Source organism: Dermacentor albipictus, chromosome 8 (assembly GCF_038994185.2).
Source record: "Dermacentor albipictus isolate Rhodes 1998 colony chromosome 8, USDA_Dalb.pri_finalv2, whole genome shotgun sequence".
In the NCBI taxonomy this organism is placed as follows: Eukaryota; Metazoa; Arthropoda; class Arachnida; order Ixodida; family Ixodidae; genus Dermacentor; species Dermacentor albipictus.
The window spans coordinates 58041891-58048343 of NC_091828.1; the positions used below are offsets into that span (position 1 = coordinate 58041891).

General features: G+C 39.7%; 1 long non-coding RNA gene across 2 annotated transcripts; it reads left to right on the forward strand.

Annotated features, from left to right (window-relative positions):
• The first annotated feature begins 365 nt into the window (after positions 1-365).
• Positions 366-5909, forward strand: LOC139048451 (uncharacterized). 2 transcript variants are annotated; one of them, XR_011507711.1, is made up of 4 exons: positions 366-454; positions 3465-3574; positions 4028-4095; positions 5828-5909. It is a non-coding gene; the product is annotated as an uncharacterized lncRNA (long non-coding RNA). The 2 variants fall into 2 exon arrangements; XR_011507712.1 differs by lacking the exons at positions 4028-4095; positions 5828-5909 and adding an exon at positions 3651-3878.
• Positions 5910-6453: the final 544 nt, after the last annotated feature.

Sequence of the window (6453 nt, forward strand, 5' to 3'; positions counted from 1 at the left end):
GCACGCATCTGCAGGCGCCATGTTGACGTTACTTCAAGTAATCAATTACAGACAAAAATAATGTTTGCTAATTTATGTGCCTGCCTTCGAGTTCTGCCATACTACGTTTAATAAAATACTACTATTTACCACGATACATTTATTGTTGTTAAACAACATCCATTAGACAAGTTTAGTGAAACGTTTAAAGAAAAGCTATTGATATTTGTAATCTTCAAACAAACTATCTTGATACTCGCCATGACGGCCAAAAATGAAGCTGAGCTTGTTAAAACACAGAGCTGCGTTCTGTTGAAGTGAATTCAAGAATTAATTTTTGACGACGAAAAACGCTTCGTTCTTTCATTTCTCGAGCCTGTTTTCAGATTTTGCCGTACTACATTACCACTCATCTTGTGCAAGTTCCTGGATTTGTCGGTATTTTTCTCGCGGGTGTGGTCTGTGCTGCAACCAGGTAAATTGTTCATATGCTGATATTGCCTTCCCACTAATGCCGGAGTTAGAGATGAGACAAAGGTATGCATCGTTGCAGATAGAAATACTAGCCTAGAGAAACAGCTGTGCTACGGATAATATGAGTGCTAACGCTTTTTTTTTAGGTAATCAGCGCTATCACCTTCCCTACGACGATACACAGTGTGCCGCTTAGAAAGCTAATTTGTCTGCAAAATCACAATGCACATGAGCTTTTAAAGCTTCACTAAGAGAGGTTTTCTGGGGCATGAATTTCAATGATGCTAAAATTGACAGCACTATAAATGTTCTCCTAAAGCTTGTTTGAAAGGTTCTGTGAAGTCTGAGTCACAGCGAATGACTCACATCATTGCCCATAATGCTTGATAGTTGCTCACTCACTGACGGTACATGAGGTTTCTCCACTGAAAAAAGAAGAAAAATTCAATATGCATATCGTTGACACTGCAGAAACAAGAATTACATGCAGTAATTTAACGCTTATTGTAACACTCGACACACGATGCTGTAACCTCCAAACGGAATGTGATTTAATCTTAGGAACATTAAACAGAAAAATAAGTTGCGTAGTGTTAGTAATCAGAGGTTCTACAATACCAAAAATGTGACTCTTATTGTGGAAGGATTCTTCATAAGCCAGAAATGACGTAAAAGACGAATGGCGAGTGGCGCCACCACCTTGAAATTCCCGCACCAGCTTGGATCCAGTGAATATTGTTTGAATAAAGATGGACGACTTTGTACTCTAAAGGAGCCAAATACTGAGCTTAGCAGCTTTAGAAAACTTATATTGCGTCACAATGGCCTAAATACGCGAAGGTACTTTGCATTCTGTGACGTGACGTTGACGTAAAGGGGCTAGAGTTCGGGAGTGAGAGAGAGAAAGAGAGACAGAAATAAACGTTATTTAAAGAGCAGACAACCTTGTCGTCCTCAGGTGGCCGAGAGTTCTGCTTTCATTTTCTTATTTGTTAGTCAAGATTTTCGAGCAAGCTTTATAAATAAGAGAGTTTCGGTAGAGTGCTTTATCAGCCTGAATTGTTCTAGTGCTTCTCTGTATTATCACTTTAAAAAAACGTCTTAAGAGAAAGCTTTAGCTCGGGCCTAACTCCGACGCGGCCAATTCATGCAAATACGTGTAAAACGCAATAACGTTTTTCTGAGAACACCTGCACCGATATTAATGAAATTTGTTGCATTTGAGAGGAACAGTTAAATTGTAATGTCTGTTCCAAGGCGATTTCCGATATGGGGCCTGAATTTTGTTACAAAAAGTTTCAAAAAATTCGAAAGTTGGAAAAGAATAGAAGTACGAAGTTTACAAATTAATAGCTCTGCATCAAGAACAAATATCGCGAGGCTGTAAACGGCATCCTTTAGATAATTGAAAGCGGACAAATTCGACATGTCATTTTATGTCTTACGTGAATTTGTTACGTGGTGTACGAGGGTTCTGCAAAATCTGTATTTCCATGTAGCTAAATGTTTTTGAATTCATGTGTAACATGTGAATTTTGTCCGCTTTAGCTATGCTATTAGATGGAAGTCACAGAACTGTGGTATCATTTACCATTGCTGAGTTAGAGTTGTAAACTTGATAGTTTAGTTTCCTGAAAATTTTGATTTTCGCAAATTTTTAATAAAGCATTGACGACCTAGTTTAAAAGTTCGAAACTAACACTCACTAGACTTTCAGTTTTCCTTTTATATACGACAAACCTCGCCAAATTAGGTGCAGTCGTTGCCGAGAAAAGCAAATTCTTCTTTAACTTGCACTTAGATAGGAGCACCCCAGCAAACGCTTCCTCTTAAAACGCATGCGAAGTGCCGTCGCAATACGGCCATATATTTAGAAAAAATCGTACTGCTCTGTGATTTACGCTTTCTCCTTCTTGCTATCCACATCATTATAAACAGTGCAGCTTTTTAACCGCAACAATCAACCCTCACGTTGTTACTATTTCTTCACATCAGAGCTTGGCTATTTCTTTCTGGCTGTCAAGCGACAACATGCGCTAGAGCCTGGAATTGTGGCAGCATTGCAATGTGGTTTAGAAGTAATGGCATAATATCGTTATTCCCACTTTCTTTGTACAACTACAATTCCATAGCTCAATCGAACTTCGCAAAGCAAAGGGATTGTTGATTTCTATTTGGGTACTTATGATTCAGAACAATTTAACTCGATGCATTAGTCTCAGATGCTGAAATAGCTAGGTTCGAGATCTCGACCATTTGCGGTCTTTAATCGAACTTTCCCTGCCGGAATCAAACCTCTAACGTGGCTAAAGTTCTGCCGTGTGTTTCTTAAGCTAGAAGACCATCAATGTCATAGCATAAACCCCTGCCATTTCTCAGCATTCACATCTAACATATAAAGTTGTAACGGAAAGTAGCGCAATAAAACACAATCACAATGGAGAGTGAGTATATCAAAATAATTGTAAAGAAACTTTTCAGAGTAATTGCCATTCCTACGTAACGCTTTTGGGCCTTGATAGTACTAGCTAAACAACTCAATGGATCTTGAAAATCATTCCAATCATTCGCTCACGAGTATACTTAGAGGTGAAGGATTAAGCGAACCTGCGAACTTTACGCGAGACCACATTACGTGGCCAGCAGATGGAAAGAAGCGCCTGGCATTATATGTGCAACGGCATGAAATCACGTGATCGTAAGTCCTGTGCGTTCCGATCTTCAAATACACAGGGGAGTGTGCCTGCGTCTTTCCACGCAAAAAGAAAGCCCCTAGGCATTTCGTCTACAATGCAAAACACACTTTCTACAAAAAAAAAGAATTATGAAAGTGTCTCACTTTTTGCTACTTCTTCCTGTTCTGCTTTGTGTACGAAACATCTGCAGTTGAACATCTGCAATTCTGTGCTCCTGATGGTATTAGCGACTGACCAAACGTTCATGAATTTACATAACAAGCGGGTTGGTTGCCCGGGAAGGATATCAATGTTTTTTTCTTTCTTGTTTTTCAGTACAACATCGTCCACGATTAATTCGCAAGCGGCTATTCTCTACGTGGATGTGATTGCGCCTCGGTGGAAGGATTCCACACGTCACGTACTCTTGATTACACGCTGCACGGGTAACAGTGCTTTTCACACGGCCGACTATACCTTTTGTGGTGCTGTATAAAGGAGCGTTTTTTTTTTAATATACAGGCGGGAAATCACTGCGACAAGAATGTTTTATATTTTTTTAATGTGAAGCCAGCAGCTAAGTTCCAAGCCGCGCGTCATTTTTCTCCAGTGCGTGCATTGCGCCGGTGAGTATCTTTGAGTGGAAAGCGGTTTAGAGCACATTTTATAGCCCATATTTAGAGTAGAAATCGAGAATGCCGAAAAAAACCGTAGCTCATTGTGCTACAAAATGAATGGCGGTGCTTTGCCACGTTTTAACGCTTTTAGCGGCACTGGCACTATTTTAACGCCAATGAATTGGAATACTTCTTGCACTGTATATATTACGAGAAGTTTAAAGATAATACTTACAACAATATTGGTATGATTATATAAAATATTTATTTTTATTTTTGCAGCCCTGGGTTTAGGCATAACCATGACAGTGTACAGTATGCTGTGCGTATATATGGGATCATTGAGTAGGGTGAGTATGTCTCGTGAGAATATACAGTCGCGGACAGAATAAAATGGACCACGGGATCTCCGAAAACGTTCAATTCCCGAGCAGCCTGGAGCAGTAACCAGTAAAACTGCCCACGACAACGTTGTTAGCATATTCTAGTCGAGGTCCAAAATGCAAAAACCAGATTGCGTTGTGATGCTGCGGAGATATTCAGCTTTTTCTTAGATTTCATGGCCCATAATATTCTGTCCGCGACTGTACGTCTTCTATGATCATTCTGCACTGCGCACCTTGCTCTGATCAGCTGAAATTTATTCTCCGAATCAAAGTGGCATAGCAAGTTCCTGGACAGCATGTGCTGCTCATTACACACAACCATTATCATGTGGCATAATCATTAACAAGTGAATCACATAATATGGAGAATAATGGTAGCCAAACTTAAACGACAAACTCTAGCGCATCATTTGCCGAAACCGTGGCGGGATATGTTGTTGCACAATGTAATTTGGTTACCTCGGGTATTTGAACGTGCACCGAACACATGGTGGACGGGCGCCTTTGTGAGAAAATGGCTTGAATTAGCGCGCTTATGTTGAGTCACCGCATATGTGCACTGCTGCAACAACTTTGTATGGAAGCGACGAAAATTATAACCACAGGCGGCTTGCACCAACATATAATAAAGAAAATACTAAGGAATTTAATAACGCCTTCTACTGCGGGATATGAATTTTCTAGGGGACATTTAGGAAGGCGGTCTTAAATTCGTTATCATTTTCGTTATTAAATGTTCGTGCAAGCCGCTCCTTATCAACGTTCGCAGCCTGCGTAAATGTCTCAACGGAACCCTTTCATACTGGTGTGCCCTTCATGATGAACAAGGCGGCGGTGTTGGGGCAGAAACATTGTTTTTATGAATTCCTTTGTCTTGGTCAGCGTCAATTTCCTTCATGATTCTGCGCAAAGAGGGCCTCGTCAGGAAGAAGGAAAATGTGAGCCTCCAAAGAAATCAAACGGCAGCTGTTTGTAATTGCAACGTGCACGTCGCAATCGTACCTCTAACTAATGGTTTATGCTTTGCCTACGCCTACATGCACCTGTCACGAAGGGACAATATTCAGTGCAACACTTTGTCAGCAAGCTGTTTGCGTCAGCGCTGACTGCTTTTGTGTTTGGAGCTTAGAAGTTGACTGGTAGATTTAACACCATTGGAAAATATGCATAGTCGAAGCATGGCAAATGTGTAGTTTTGTATTCTGATGAAAAATTTCACTTTATGAACGGCTGAGCAGCACAACAAACTCATGACAATTGTGCGACAAGATCCTTATTTTCAATGAAAAAAGTAGAGACAAGCTCTTTAATGCTGCAGCACACTTTCTTCAGAACAAGTGAAGATCTTATACAGCTCGCGACAGAAAAAACAAGCGACTATTATTCAACACTCCATTTTGAAAAAACTGTATTTGAGTAGCACTACACCAACGTTAATATCACTGTTATTCAGAAGGTTAAGCCAAAGGTAATCAAAACTCGATAAGAAACAGGATCAACTGAAAGACAAATGGTATCATTGTATTAGACGAGCACGAGCTTGTAGAATCATTATTTCATGTCGCGAACTTAGCGATTGCTTCAAAACAGTGTTTTATATAAAAAGCTTCCTTAGAAAAATGATGGTCCACGCGTTGAGGTATGATTTTGAGTGCCTTGCGAAGACCATATATATGTGCTTGTTTCTTCTCAATAGGTATTTCAGATGATGTACTCATGCCTAACTTCGCCTTATGTAGGATTATGCCTGCTGGCCGTGCTATTTCCTTTTGTCCACGCCAAGGTAAGTAGCTGTTATAAGCACATAACAAGTGGAGACCCGACCCCTATCTACGCCTATAATTAATTACGTTATTTGCGATACTGGACGTCTAAAGAAAGAGCTGCAAATGGAAGTCATTAAATGTTTTTGGGTAACAACTGCTACACTCAGTGTAATGTAAGCGCCTCAATGAACATTAAAAGCAAGCGTGAAATAAGATCAGAAGTGTACAGGGTGTCCCAGCTACGACGCGTCGCGTTTTATATATATATATATATATATATATATATATATATATATATATATATATATATATATAACTGGACCAAAGGGAATAGCTCACTTAACTGAAAGTTCACTAAACTGAATATTCACTAGACCAACATAATACATGGCATAGACAGTCAAAAGTTTGAAGTGCAATTCATGGAGCGAAATACATGGCATCCATGGTGTTAAAAATGTGTGAAATGGAATTTGTACATATCAACAAGTACAAGGTTGACAACACTTATAATCCTACCTTTCTCACTTAGAAAAAATCTGTAATCTTCTTCTGC